Below are 16,570 nucleotides of genomic sequence, written 5' to 3'. Positions count from 1 at the left end.
ATCCAGTTAAAAGTTATACCGTTAGGAAGGCAAACAATTTTTTTTTTTAATTTTTCGGCCAAAAAAGTATTTTCATTGCTAAGTCTCTATTGGAAAAAGTTTCTTAAATATCTTAGATTAGGTAAGGCTAGGTTAAAAAGATTAACATCCGCCCCATACCATTATGAACATACGCCTAAGCCAGTAATTGGCTTGTTGTGCGCTCTAAATACTAGAAAGTAACCTCGAAAAGGAAAATTTTAGTTTGAAATTCCGTGATACCAAAAAAATCCTTAATAGTTTTCCATATCTCGCCCTAAGTTGGTTGATGGCTGGTGTTGTGTCCCACCTAAGTACCGGTGTCTGTTAGCCACGAAAGCCGGGCAATGACATAGGAAATGCTCCAACGTCTCATCATCTTCCCCGCATCCTCTACATATGCTATCAGTGCTGCACCGAGTTTGCATAAGTGAGCTTGTAGTCCTACACTCAAAAAAAAGTGATGCCATGGTAAATTTCCATAAAATTTGACTCCATATAGCGCTAAAGACATTTTTTTTTTCGATTTTAGATGATGTAGTGAAATCATATGAACTTTTGGTTAGTTCAACGATAATTTAATCAAATAAATTTTTTCTTCATTCTGTACATATGGTTAACTATCGTGTACGACAAATTTAACTCGTTTGAAAATAATTGTTGGAATAAAATGTCAGAAATATTTATTATAAATAAATTAAAATTAATAAAAATTTGACAAAATCGTTTTTTCTATATAGGCTAATTTTAACGAAATCACAAGAAATAATTCCCTATTCGGAGAATATAACAGTCAATCGCGTACGAAAATATGACTCATTTGAAAGTAATTGTTGGAATGATTATTTTTTTAAATTTTTACTACAAATCTGAAATTTTAACAAACATTGCAAAACCTGTGCTTAAAAAAAATAAAAATTTTTGTTTTAAGCTATCATTTTATTTATATATTGGTCTTTAAAAATACAATGCTAAACATGTTGTTTGCTATTCAATTTGCATTGGATTTAAATATTGCAATTTGTAGATAAATAGTAAAGGATTATAACCATTACCGCCATATTTAGAAGTTCCATAGATTCGCTACTTCTCACAGTATCAATTTCATTTAAATTTCCCAGCTCCACACTATTTTCAAGATGCAAAATTTTATTATTATAATTTATTCTCAGTTTAACATATACATATCGGCAAAATAGGTGTACTTTCGACTTTTATTACTAGTGGAAAATCTACTGGGAAAGCATAAGTATTCTATCAGAGCATTAAAACTAATTTTCCATTTTTTTTTTCCAAATGGAAGCACAGTTAAATAAAAACATATGCAATTGCTGCAAATATGTTCTAGTGCTTGCCGGATTATGTCCATGAACTGAGAAATAGTGATAACCATCATATCAAATTTCTATTAATTTTGTTCTTGGATAAAAAAAGAAAAAAAATATTTCAGTACGAAAAGTCATCTCTTACGAAATATAACGCAAAATTTTAAATATATTCTGTTAATTCGAATTGAAAAAGTGATTAACATTGGCGCCTTCAAATAACCAATGGCCAACATCAGCGTCTGTTCCTAGGTTAGGAGGCTGGAGCGTCGGATCTAGGAGCAAGCGGTTAGCCACAACGAGGGATAAATGTGCAATTTCACAAAACCAATGCCGTTGGGGCGCTGGGCCAGTTACTCACCACCAGAAAACTATGAGAACTACTATAAAAAACAAAGAAAAAGTAAAAAACGGACACCCAACGTCGACGACCCACGCAAAAAAGACCATGATTTGCCGATCTGCGCCTGGAATGTCCGCACTCTTTATACAGAAGGTGCAGTATACGCACTGGCGGATGTATAAGAGAAGTAAAAGGCATATATTACCGCCTTACAGGGAGTGCGATGGACTGGAAATGACGTCACTACTACACCTAACGGTGACGAATTATATTATATCCGCCATAACACGAGTCATGAATTTGTCACCTTGTCTCCAGCAATCCGCAAAAAAGCCAAATTCTTCAACATCAGCCTTATTTGTACCCATGCCCTGGAAAATGCCGCGAAATCCGTACTTGGGTACCGGAAGCCTCCCCCAAGAAACCCGTCGTACGACCAAGAGTGTCGAGATGCTACTGAAGCCAAGAATGCGGCATATAGAGCAACACTGCAATCAGGGAGAAAAGAAGAGGAGAAGAAACGTCTCTTCCGCAGAAAGAAAAAGAAAATAGAAAGACGTGAGTGTGAGCGAAAGTTCTACCAAAGAATTAAACATCAAACCGATGGCTTTGGTACAGGCACATCCTCCTGCAGAGACAAAGAAGAAAATCTGATAACTGACACAGATAGCATGCTGAGGATATGGAAAGAACATTTTACCCAACTGCTAGTGTCCGACGATGGCTTCGAAGATCATACCGCCGAAGCAATCTATGATGATGGTATAGAATGTTTACCTCCTAGTCAGAATGAGGTCCAAGTAGCAGTGACCCGACTAAAGAACAACAAGGCAGCAGGAGCTGACGGATTACCCGCTGAACTATTTAAGACCGGAGGCGACACGCTGGTGTTCATCAGCTTATCTGCACAATCTAGCTAGAAGAACGCATACCCGATGATTGGAACCTCATCATACTATGTCTCGTACACAAGAAAGGAGACAAGACGGAATGTGCCAACTACAGAGGAATAAGTCTCCTTCCCTTCGCAAACAAGATACTCTCAAGCGTACTGTGTGAAAGATTAAAACCTAAAGTCAATGAAATAATTGGGCCCTATCAATGCGGTTTTAGACCTGATAAATCCACCCTAGACCAGATATTCACACTGCGCCAAATCCTGGAAAAGACCCGAGAAGGAAAAATCAACACCTACCATCTCTCTGTTAACTACAAAGCCGCCTTCGATACTCCTTTACGTTCAGAAGGTATTTCAAGCCATGTCTGAGTTTGGTAACCCTGCAAAATTTAGAAAACTCTTCAGGTTGATACTTGCCGATACGCGTTCCTCAGTAAGAACAGAAGAGAACGCCAAACATTCAATACCAAACGAGGTTTCAGTCGGTCACCGGAAGTAGTAACTGCTGCCTTTGATAGCATCGAAAGAGAGTCAGTGAAAATGGATCTGGTAGTAAATGAAGATTTAACAAAACAAAATGAAAACGGAGAAAGTTGGGAATCACAACTTTAAGATAGTCGGTAACTTTATCTACCTCGGCACCGCCGTAACCGAAACGAATGACACCAGTTTTGAGATTAAGCGAACAATAATACTGGCAAACAGATGCAACTTTGGACTAAGTACGCAGTTTAGAAACAAGGCCACCTCTCGACCGACGAAGATTGCACTATACAAGACACATGGGTACTTGTGAAAGCAAATGAGGCAGTGCTTGGAGTATTCGAGAGAAAGATTCTTCGTAAAATATATGGACCGGTTTGCGTTACGGGAGAATATAGGCGACGTATGAACCACGAACTGTATGACGACGATAGCATAGTTACACGCATCAAAATACAACGGCTGCATTGGCTAGGTCATGTTGTCAGAATCGATGAAGAAGCTCCAGCAGAGAAGTCTTTCGAAGGCAAACACGGTGGTTTACGCAAACCGGGAAGACCAAAAGCCCGATGGAAAGATCAAGTGGTGGGAGACACTTTGAAACTTGGTGTCAGAAATTTTAGAATGAGCGCAGGAGATCGAGGCGCTTGGAACGCTATTCTACGTTCGGCTAGTGGAACAAATTTTCTGTCATATCCATTTAAAGTAAGTAAGATATTCGGCAGTTTGTAGACGGCCGTATAAAGCATTTTATTCTTTTTATCAATTTACATTTAACTTTTTTTTAAATCTATTTAATAATTATGGCAATGGAAAAGGGGCAAACCTTTTCATATTTTATGTACACAAAAACTTGTCTGTAAAAAACTTGATCTGACCAAATGAGTTACTGCTAAACATTTCTTTAAAAAACATTTGTAATAAATATGCTAATTATTTTCTAAAATGTCTTGAAAAATGAATACAAAGCATTAAATATCATTAAAATTCCTTTCTCTTGACAAACTATTTTGTATAAACTGATCTCCATTTGCTCTTTTTAAGCCCAAACAAAATATTTTGCAACAAACACCGTAATAGGTACTTTCTTTCCATTTTCCCTCCATTTTATTCACATTTTTGAATAAAAGCTGACTAATGTTAAACAATCACACAAAACAGCTAAAGCGTTAATTTAAGCTAATATTATAGTGATAGTTCGTAAAAGAAAGCTGAAAGTGATTGTCGAGGGATCTTTAAATAAAATTAGCATATTGTTTTAGGCATATCTAACTGAGTTGTTGTCGGTATTAGCAGTTTTTGAAGAATCGCGACACAACCTTTCATCAGTGAAATGATACGCAACTGCACGTGTACAATATGAGTTTAATTAGTTGCGAAAAAAAGTTTCGCTACGAACCGTCCTTTTCCCAAACATATATGTATGTGACAAATTGCCACATACTGGCAGAAAGCACAGGTAAAAATTCTATACAATCCGATTTTGTTTTCTAAATAAGAACCCGTTTTAAAGGGAGTATACATAAATTCAAGTCATAAACCAAACTTTTTAGTTTTTTTTTTTAAATTTCAAGGTTTTAATCAAGAGATACAAATTAAGGAAATTTTATGAAATTTTTTGAAAATTTATATTCAACTTGAAGAAAATTGATTTTACAAATCGTTGAACTGATCCGTAAAATCGTCTGTTCAAAGAATTTTGGGTAAGTAAAATTACTTACCAAATTCAAGTTCACGAACTAAAGATGTGTAACATTTATTTAACACTTGCAATTTTTCTTTGTTTTATGCAAAATTTAACTAACTATATTAAAAGTGACTTACTTAATTGGAATAACTTTTTAATTAATTCTATGAACCACTTTTTTCTGACTGTATGTGTCCCGTTATGATGCAGAAAGCTATCTGACCTCCCGCTGTGGCCCGGTACCCAAACGATGCGGATTGTGCCATCCGCAGATGGCGTTGATTTCTTACACTTCAACACTGTCAGTGACCTTACAATCTTGGATGTTATTGCCCTGATTGCCAGTTTACTGTCCGTAAAGATGTTCACACTCGACGTTCTAGCGTAAACACCTCATGCATTCCTTGATCGCCCGGATCTACGCCTGCAGGACCTTATTTTGATCAGGCAATCGATAACAGATCTCAGTCCCTGGGTTGTCAATGTAGGCCCTCAGGCCCACTCTGTCCTCTAGCTTCGATTCATCTGTGTAGTTTGGTCTCCCAGATGGCAATACCAGAGTTCCATCAATCCAAGACTGTGCCTCTGGCAGCAGTGTCTCGTACTCGACCTCATGTGTCATCTCAGGTATCCGATCGGAAACCTCTTCTATTTCATCTAAATTTCCTATTATCGGATCGATTATACCACGATGGTGTGACCTGCTCCTACTCTCTATCCATTCTGCCATCGCCTTAAGTCTCATAGTATAGTATTTAGAGCGCACAACAAGCCGATTACGGGCTTAGGTGTATGTCCATAGTGGCATATGGCAGACGAGTTCGGGCGTTGCCAAACGAAATCACGATCTAGGAAACCAGTCAAATGGTATTACAAAGCAAAAAACACATTTTTCTACCTAACTTTTTTGTGTTCAATTTGTAATAGAAACAGTTTTATTACCCTATTGTCTGCAGCCGGACAATATCCGATTGTATGAATTATTACAAGACCAAATAAATTTTGCGCAAAACATGTGAATTATATATTTTTACGACAAATAACGAAGGTACTCGGTCGAGAGGCCACCGTAGCGCAGAGGTTAGCGAGACTGGCGAGACCATCAGAAAAATATTTTCAGCGGTGGGTTTCCCCTCCTAATGCTGGCAACATTTGGAAGGTACTAGGCCATGTAAAACTTCTCTCCAAAGAGGTGTCGCATTGCGGCACACCATTCGGACTCGGCTATTAAAAGGAGACTTAACACTTGAATCGGACTGCACTCATTGATATGTGAGAAGTTTGCCCCTGTTCCTTATTGGAATGTTCATGGGCAACATTTGCAATTTTACTCGGCCGAGTACCTGTGTTAGCATAGAATAATTGGTAGTTGATATGGTTCAGTCCGGAAACTTTTTTCAGGGTCGTCCATTGGTCCTTTATTAAGTCAATATGAATCTTGCCCTTGCTCATTTTCTCCATCACAGCGTGTGTAGATGTCTCGCTCCGGTGGAGGTTTATCTGGATGACCTCAATGAATGATGCTTCAGTAAATGGTCTTCTGCTCCCTTACAAAAAAAATACAGACCTATATTTGACCGATTAAATATGGTATAGAAAAACAAGGTTTTAACTGCTTTAATAATTTTTGACATAGAAATTAGATTTTCTTTTGTATCACTGCAAGTGATTGGTAAACAAGTCATGCGTTGCACATATTTTTAATTGTACGAATTAAATTGTTATTCAATAGTATAAATTGTGCATTAATCAAGATTATATTGTGTTCCCATTCACACATATGTAAAGCGAAAGGACCTAAGAATGGTTCAACTTAGCAATATTCGAAAATATTTTTCTATCCAAATATTTACCTTTAGGACGAATGGGTCATATATGTCCCATGATTTTTATCATAGAAAGAGCAACATTATTACCATTTTGTCGACACTTTATTTGGTAAATAGTACTATTATAAGACCGAATGGGCAAACAAATCAAAACTTTATCGAGAGGTTAATTCTTCGTCCTCAGAGGGTTAACGTTCTCTTTTTGTTTTGAAAAGAAGATATTGTTGAATATATGTTCTTTTAGTGAAGCTTAAACAACTTTTGTAAATTTAAACGGGCCCGGACCACCTAGGGCTTTAGGATTTTTCATTTGATCTCGTTAACACCTCAGTTCTAACCATTTTAAATTTCAAAGAGATATCTTGGAGATTTCCCTATACTATTGCCGGGCTAACAGTTACCGACACTTAAATGTTAATATGATTCCGTTATACTGATACGTTAGGAGCACAGATTGAAAAAGATTGGGGAGTTTGTGAGTAGCACAGAGTTCCTGATATGTATTTTTTTTTTCATTCTACTTTTCATTACTTAAGCCCATAACAAGCGACTGACTTAGATGTATACCCGTAGCGACCTTACCTAACGTTATTTCGAAAAAAATGTTGACACATTTTTTTGCGGAAACAAAATTTTCTACAGTTTCGAAATTTTAACGAAATTTCTACACAATTTCTTAGGGAAATAATTAATTTCACAACATTTTTTATACCAATTTTTTCAATTGAATTTAAATCCTATCTTAATAAGGCATTTCAAAATGCGTCGCCCATTAATTATTTATTGCCAGTTAACCCATCCCACTGTGCAGCATTGCACGATTTAATATTTTTTCATAATTTCAGTTCGTAATCACATCTTTTCCTGGTATTAAATTGTAGTACCCTCCTATTCTACTGGCGCGCTTCTCTACACAATTCAAACCATTAAAACGCCCAAAGTGATTACGCTCTCATTTGTATGAATTTAAATACTTTAGTGACTATTTATACGAAAAAAGAGAACAGAACATCAAAAACGCTATTTTTGTTAAACAGTGTCAAGACGCTTTTCCAAAAAAGCGATGCACAAAAAAGAAAAGTAAACAAAGCCTTGTGACTTGGTACGTACATCAATAGTACGTAGCACTACACTGCTCGCCAACACAATTCTCACACCTTTGCATTGTATATACAAACACTCTTACACACCCAACAACTGTCCGCACTTCCACTTTCGCTCACACACACAACTATGCATAATTGTGTTCTTACACGAAACGACCCTTCAAACATTTTCTATCGTGCGAGTCACTAAATCTGCACTCAAGGTAGTTGAAAACAATCTCAGGCGATATCATTTTTTACTCTAATAAGTGTCTCGGTACGGGAGAAAACGTTCCACTTGGCGATATATACCCACGAATGACTAAATAGGGACTAAAAAAGTGTAAAATTCGATTATCAACGTCAATAATAAAAATAAATTTTTATTTGTCCAATGTTTTTTTTTACCTTTAAGAGTGAGGCTTATTTTTATTTATCTTTCTAATTTATTTATTTTCCAAACCAAGATTAATAATCGATGGTTTTATTTGCAATGATTTTCCCCGACTGGGATTTGAACAGCCAACCTTACGATTGTGAGCCGTATGCTATCCCTCTGTGCTACCGGCCTTTCTTCATTACAGAAGGCTAAGTTAACATACATTCTCTTGTTTGGGGTTTTTTGAGTTAGCGTCCAAAATAACAACAAAAAATCTATTTTTAAATTTGTAGCAATAACAGTTGATTATGAGAAACTAATTAGCGAAACATAAATGATAGAATTCCGACTGTAATGCATTTTGTTGTTTTAAATCATGAAATCTCTACAAACTATCATACTAAAGGACCTAAAAAGTGACTATTCTGGGAGGGAGTGAGAAAGTCACTTCCAAATGTTTGGAGGGGAATGAATAATGTTGTAGATAGTCCGTTTATAGAGGATGCACTGGTTAGGAGAGGGGAAGAAATAAAAACAAGCATTAGATCGAGTCAAGTGCCTGTTGTGAAGAGTCCTTGATGAAATTCCTTGCCCAACAATACATTCTGGAGGGGCATCACATGAGCATGAGCTTTATGTACGCACACACACACATCTACATACAACCGATTCGCACATTCTTATGGCGCTTCAGCACATATCGAGTAATAGAAGGGAGAGGCCACTACGCGACGACACGAGCTGTGTTGATGCTATTCACTTTGTGCCCCCTACTACAGCTTCTAGTACTTCTCCTTACAACATACAAAATCATCTTCTTCGTCATCATCTTCAATAATACATAAAGAAATCTGTTGTTGATTTTTATTGTTGTTTTGCAACAGCAACGAAATCAACAGCCACAGTGAGTAGCATAACACCCCCACAGTATAGTCAAAAGCCAAGGAAAAGAAGTGCAGCGGAGTCAAAAACAACTAAAAACCATGATTAGGGAGAGCAGCGAAAAGCGGACTCTAGATAACAAAATTGCAAGTGAAGTATGCAGAACGAGTGGTGGCAGTACTTAACATATTGTTATTGTTCCATTTTTTTGTTTTCGATATCTTAAACTCGCATAACCTTTTATGCCAAGCTGAACAGCACGTTGAAAAAACGTATGAAAGAGTGAAAGCGAACAACAACGCTACAAAAGGGGAAATAATTACAAAAACAATAAACTTGTTGTAACTCCCTGCAAACATTTTCGATCGCCAAACAATCCTTCTAGATGAAGGTTATGATCGCGGACGAGCTTGTCTAAAAGTCGTAGACGATTCCCCCGTCGTGATTAGTTGTGTCCTCAAGACGAATCTTCTTGAAAAATGTTGCGCGAATCTTCCATATGAGGTGCTCAAGAGTTAGTCAGAAGAGTCGTGGAAGATCTTAGAATCGCGCAATAATCGTGTAGAAGAGTAACAAATGAATTTTTTGATGATTTATAAAATGTTCTTCTAGAAGAGTTGCGCCTTACTCTGAGCGAGTATAAAATAAGTTTTTTGTCCTAAAAGAGTTGCGCGTTATTCGCTTACAAGATCTAAAAATTCATAAAGATTAGTTGTACATCATGAACGTAACAACTTTAAAAAAAAAAAAAATTGTTTTACTCGTTGTATTGGTCATACTAAATACCAATCGTCATATAAGCCAAGTGAGAATTCTGTTCGCTGTTGTGGATGTTGTCCTCTCAAAACAAAAAATCGAATGACAGAATTCAATACTATTCCGGAACGCACCAGGCATGAGAATAAAAACAATCGCGATAAGTTTACTCAGGCGATTTATAAACAAATATTCTGGACGATTATAACGCATTTCTGGACAACAGAATGGGTTGTAAGAGAATCGTCGCAAAGAGTTGCTAAAACATCCGCACACGCAATGGATTGCCCAATGATATCGTAATAGAGTGTTTTGTGACTCAAACGGAAGAACTATTGCGTAAAAATCTTTCAGAAGATTGTTTTTTTTTTTCATCGCGGGGAAGAACGCTCTTCCAAAATTATGAAAAATGTTTGTAGGGCTGACGTGTGTGTAGATATATGGGAACGGTGTGTGTTAAGAGAAAGTAGAAAGTTGTTGAAATCGAAAATCATAGGGAAAATGTTATTAAGCAAACACACACATACACTCATACAATGCACACACGTGTCGGGTATCCTTATAAACTTCTATGCAATTAATCAACTACGTGCCCAGTAATGTCGTCAGCAGGCACAAAGCACGGCACGCATATCTGATACCCCTCCAAACATTTGGAAGTGACTTTCTCACTCCCTCCCAGAATAGTCACTTTTTAGGTCCTTTTGTATGATAGTTTGTAGAGATTTTAAGATTTACAACAACAAAATACATTACTGTCGGAATTCTATCATTCATGTTTCGCTAATTAGTTTCTCATAATCAACTGTTATTGCTACAAATTTAAAAATAGATTTTTTGTTGTTGTTTTGGACGCTAACTCAAAAAAACCCAAACAAGAGAATGTATGTTAACTTAGCCTTCTGTAATGAAGAAAGGCCGTTAGCACAGAGGGATAGCATACGGCTCACATTCGTAAGGTTGGCTGTTCAAATCCCAGTCAGGGAAAATCATTGCAAATAAAATTTTCGATTATTAATCTTGATTTGGAAAAGAAATAAATTAGAAAGAGACATAAAAATTAGCCCCACTCTAAAAGGAAAAAAAAAACATTTGGCAAATAAAAATTTATTTTTATAAATGACGTTGATAATCGAATTTTACACTTTTTTTAGTCCCTATTTAGTCACTCATGGGTATATATCGCCAAGTGGCACGTTTTCTCCCGTACCGAGACACTAATTAGAGTAAAAAATGATATCGCCTGAGATTGTTTTCAACTTCATTGAGTGCAGATTTAGTGACTCGCACGATAGAAAATGTTTGGAGGGACATACCTACATACGCAGCTAAGCATTCAATTAATATTATATTGTATGGAGAAATTGAACTTCTTGATAAGTTGAAATCATTGAGTATTGAAATAAATACCCTGTAGGAAGTCGGGGGTTGAGTGTCCCCAAGTTACCACTTTTGTCTACTGTGTATGTGACATTGTCAACAAATTGTCTACAACTTGTCTACATTGTTTCTATTGACAGGTGACAAACTATAATTTATTTTATTTTTTAATCGTTTTTCTCTTGAAAATAATTTTGCTGGTTCATAAATGTGCAAGTAATGCTAACTAGCGACATAAGCTGACCAATATGTAAGTATATAAGTTTATTGTAGAACAAATTCTAGAAACCAATTAAACTTCTTGTTTGTACTTAATAGACATGGCAGAAGAAGACAAATCTTTTGTGATAATGCTGAACCAACCGACATCAGGTATTTGGACACAGAAATATTTGACAGATCATTTGGCAGCTATCCAAAGATTTCCTTATTAGGAAATCTTTGGATAGCTGCCACTAAATATATATTTTGTTTCTTTACTAAATATATATTTTAAACAAGCAAATCTTATACATATATTACAAGTAAAAGCGTGCTAAGTTCGGCTGGGCCGAATCTTATATACCCTCCACCATGGATCGCATTTGTCGAGCCTTCTTTTTAGGCAAAGGATAAAAGAAAAGAATTGCTATGTTATTGGAACAATATCAACCATAATTGAACTGAATATTGGAGACCATAGTAGAAGTCATTGTGTTAAATTTCAACCTAATCTATGTTTGTTAAAGGTTATGAGAGAAGCCGTTGTACAAAATTTCAGCCAAATCGGATAATACTTACGCCCTTTAGAGGCTAAAGAAGTCAAGACCCTAGATCGGTTTGTATGGCAGCTATATCAGGTTATGGACTGATTTGAACTATTCTTAGCGCAGATGTTGAAAGTCATAACAACACTCCTGATTCAAAATTTCAGCCAAATCGGATAATAATTGCGTTCTCTAGTGGCTCAAGAAGTCAAGACCCCAGATCGGTTTATATAGCGGCTATATCAGGTCATGAACCGATTTGAACTATTCTTAACACAGTTGTTGGAAGGCATTATAATACACGTCGTGCAAAATTTCAGCCAAATCGGTTAGGAATTGCGCACTCTAGACGCTCAAGAAGTCAAGACCCCAGATAGGTTTATATGACAGCTATATCAGGTTATAGACCGATTTCAACCATACTCCGCACAGTTATTGGAAGTCATAATAAAATATCTCATGCAAAATTTCAGCCAAATCGGATAAGAATTGCGCCACCTAGCGGATCAAGAAGTCAAGATCCCATATCGGTTTATATGACAGCTATATCAATGGCAGCTACACTAATAAGAAGTATTTGTGCAAAATTTCAAGCGGCTAGCTTTACTCTTTCGAAAGTTAGCGTGGTTTCGACAGACAGACGGACGGACGGACATAGCTAGTTCGACTTAAAATATCATGACGATCAAGAATATATGTACTTTATGGGGTCTGAGACGAATATTTCAAGGAGTTACAAACAGAATGACGAAATTAGTATACCCCCATCTTATGGTGGAGGGTATAAAAATCAATTTGTCTTTGTTTGTAGGTTTGTTTGTTTGTTCCGTATAGACTCTAAAACGGCTGAACCGATTACCTGAAAATTTTCACAGATTGTGTAGGTTGGTCTGTAAGGAAACATAGGCTATATAATTTTTTGATATTGGAAGGGGGCGGATTCTACCCTTACACCAAAAGTACTACCCGAAAATAAATGTGGACCGATCGGGACAATATGGGATTCAAATAAAAGGTATTCAAGAGTAGAGAACGAAAAGAAAAATAATAAAAGTTCGGCCCAAGTACCTGGGGGGCCACCCCAGCCCCAAAAGACCTAAAATAGTTTTATTTGACGATCTTGAGAATATGGAACTCAAAAGAAAGATATTCGGGAGTAAATTTCGAAGTATAAGGGGTCACTCCACCCCCACAAAAAAGCCTAAAATTGGAACATTAGCCAATCGCCGATATATGGGACTCAGTTTGTTTGTTCCGTATTGACTGAAAAACGGCATTACCGATTTACTCGAAATTTTCGCATATTGTGTAGGTTGGTCTGTAAGGAAACATAGGCCACATAATTTGTAGATATCGGGTGGAAGCGGACCCTCCCCCTTACCCCATAAACGCCACCAATATTCGAAAGTGGTCCAATGGGCACAATAAGGGTATCAAACGAAAGTTATTGGAGACCAGAAAACGAATGTGGTATTAAAATTTGGGTCTAAGTTCCCAGCAGGCCCCCCAACCCCAAAACTCCTCTAAACAGATATATTCGGAGTTCATGTCAATATGGGACTCAAATGAAAAGTATTAGGCAGTAGATTACAAATATGGCATTGAACATTAGGTCCAAGTAATAGGAGGTCACCCACTCCCAAGTACCCCCAAATGGGCATATTAGCCGACCATGGCTATATGGGACTCAAATGAAAGGTATTAGGGAGCAGATTACGAATATGACATTAAAATTTGCATTCAAGTCTAGGTGGCTCTTTTCCTCCTAAAGATACGTCAAATGGGTTATATGACCCACCATGACAATATGGAACTCAAATGAAAGGAATTGGATAGTATAAAACGAATTTTATATCCAATTTTGGAGCCAAGTGTTTTGGGGTACGCCCTAAAGCACCCCCTAAACTGAACTTCATTTCCGAATCATAAAGAACGAATTAGATATCTATTTTCAGTGTAGTGCCGGTGGCCGCCCCAGCCCCAAAACACCCTCCAAGCGGTTCATATTTACCGGCCATGGTAATATCGGGCTCAAATTAAAGGGATTTGGTGCAGCACGAATTTGATACCCATATTTGAGTCGAAGTGTCTGAGGTGCCATCCCTCCCATAATGAGAACATTACCCTAGGAAGAACATTACCACCAGGAACCGAGAAGGGGCAAATTCTCACACATCGGTGAGTGATTTTCAATTCAAGTTTAAATTCAATGATAAGGGACCTTTTTTTATAGCCGAGTCCGAACGGCGTCCCGCAGGGCGACACCTCTTTGGGGAACAATTTTTAAATGACCATGCATGGCATTGTACCTCGCAAATATCGCCAACATTAAGAGGGGATAAACACAGCTTTGTCTGATGTTCTCGCCAGGATTCGAACGCGTTCAGGGTCATAGACTACAATGGCACGAATTCGATATTCGCATTCAGGGCGAAGTGTCCCCACCCTAAAAAGATATTAGAGAGTTAAAGAAGGCGGAGCGGGCCCGGTTCGGCTAGTAAATTAATAAATATAAATTTAAACTAATTTTAATGCTTTAAGACTGGTACTATATTCGTTTTTCGCTTTATTTTTCGCCGAGTACTTTTTTTAGATAATAGATTTTAAAGCAAAAAAAAATTGCTGATTTCTATAGTATGACATTCCCTCATTACTTATGTTAAAATATTAACAAAATTTTTATTTTATCATTGTTATTTGTGAAGTGTTTCAAAAAAGTAAACACGAAAGACATGAGTTTTCAACGGTTAAAAACGAACATAGTACCAGCCATTATTCAGCTAGATTTGAAATTGAGCGAAAAGTTCAACAGTTATGGACGAAATTATTAAATATATATGTCTATGTAATGTTCCTATTGACAATGCCCCATATATCCCGAAATGTCTCTATATATTTCCTAATGACTTATCATTGAAAATCTAACTACTGACTTCTGAATGACGAGCTCATATAAAATGTCTATAGCAAAAAGCATGGGTTTGGGTACAATTTGTCTGTAGTTCTGGTGACAAAGTCAATAGTAATTTTGTAAAGATTTACTATTGACATTTCCTACAGGGTAGATATTAAGTGACACAATGAGCAATATCAATACTAATTTCCTACATATATAGAAATTAAAGTTTTACTAAAGGAAAGCAATTTTGAATATATTTTCCTTTAGAACAATTAAGTTCGAAGAAAACTTTGTATACGTATTAAATATTGAAAAATTTGCTATAGAAATAAAATCTTAAAAAAATTTCCTACAGAAACGGAGGTGTGAAATATTTGCACAAAATTTCCTGTAGAAAATCAGATTTTGATAAAATTTCCGTAAAAATAAAATGTATGCCATTGAAATAAAATTTTTACCACATATTCCATAGAAATGAAATTTTAACAAAATTTTCAAGAGTAAAGAAATTTTGAAAAAATTTCCTACAGGAGAGAAAATCCTTCAAATAGGGATGAAAATTTACAAAACAAAGAAAAAAAAGAAAAGAAAGAAAAAATAAATTTGACAAAATTTTGCTGAGCTACAAAAGGAAAAAACTCTTAAGAAAAATGGTTCGCATAAAATAAAGTAAAACACTTATTCCAAATAAGTTGGCAAATTTAAATCTAAATTGATTAAATTTTGATTAAAACAAGGAAAAAATGCGAATTTTTATTAAGTTTTACTCATCTGTAATTAGTGGCAAATAGTTTCATTTCATTTTCATTTTACTTAGCCAAGTTTCTTCTCAACAAGTTAAAAAATCCTATGGCAAACTACGTTTTTAATTACCCAATATAAAAATGTTATTATGTTGAGTTCAATGCTTCTTATAAACCTATATTCCTCAATTTGAATAAATATTCGTTCAAATAGGTTGATAGATTTTATAACAGAGATGATTAAATCCATTCTTCTCAGTAATACCAAACATAGCTTTAATTCAATTATAAAGGTGCTTTTAAACACGTTGTTTGTCGGTCATACAAAAATCACATGATTAAAAACTTAGATTATCATAATACAAGAACGTTTGATTAGTGACTTCACTTTGTATGGGAAAAATAGATCCATGTTAGAAACTCAAAAGCGATTAGAACTAATTTCTTAATACAGAAATTAGTTCTAATGGCTTCCGAATCGAATAGGCCGAACATACAGCGTGAAACGTCCTGAAATTTGGGTAAGCATTAGCAATTAAAAAAAACAAGCGGACCCTCCCCCTTCCCCTTATTTTCCGAAACGCCAGATCTCGGAGATGGGTGGTGCGATTTAAGCGAAAATTTGTGTGCTCTCATATAGTACCCTAAAAGTAAAAATTTTGTATCCAAATTTCGAGTGAGGGTACTCAGGGGGGCCGCCCCACCCTAAAACCTACCAAACATATATTTAGACCAATCACGACAATATGGGACTCAAATAAACGGTATTTAGGATAAGGAAACGTATCTGATATCCAATTGTGGGACCAAGTGTTAGGGGGACCACCCCAACCCCCAAAATACCCCTAAATCGGACATATTTACCGACCAATATGTTACTCAAATGAAAGGTATTTGCGAGTAGAATACGAATCTAATATTCAAATGTGGGACCACGTTTCTGAGGGTCCATCCCTTCCCCAAAACATCCCCCAAACCGGACTTATTTACTGACCATGGGAATATGGGGCTCAAATAAAAGGTATTTGAGTGTAGAATTCGAATCTGATATCCAAATATGGGACCAAGTGTTTGGGGGCCGCCTCTTCCCAAAAACATCCCCCATAGGGGACAAATT

General features: G+C 36.4%; 1 protein-coding gene and 1 long non-coding RNA gene across 2 annotated transcripts in view; one reads left to right on the top strand and one right to left on the bottom strand.

Moving 5' to 3' along the window:
* LOC106092729 (glycoprotein 3-alpha-L-fucosyltransferase A) overlaps positions 1-16,570 on the bottom strand; it is a 176,034-nt gene that overhangs the window by 139,905 nt on the left and 19,559 nt on the right. The window lies entirely within an intron of this gene.
* Positions 11,189-14,736, top strand: LOC106092731 (uncharacterized). Its single transcript, XR_001222216.2, has 4 exons — positions 11,189-11,315; positions 11,384-11,437; positions 13,767-13,989; positions 14,045-14,736. It is a non-coding gene; the product is annotated as an uncharacterized LOC106092731 (long non-coding RNA).

Source organism: Stomoxys calcitrans, chromosome 1 (assembly GCF_963082655.1).
Source record: "Stomoxys calcitrans chromosome 1, idStoCalc2.1, whole genome shotgun sequence".
NCBI classification, from domain to species: Eukaryota; Metazoa; Arthropoda; class Insecta; order Diptera; family Muscidae; genus Stomoxys; species Stomoxys calcitrans.
This window is presented reverse-complemented; position numbering and strand designations above follow the sequence as displayed.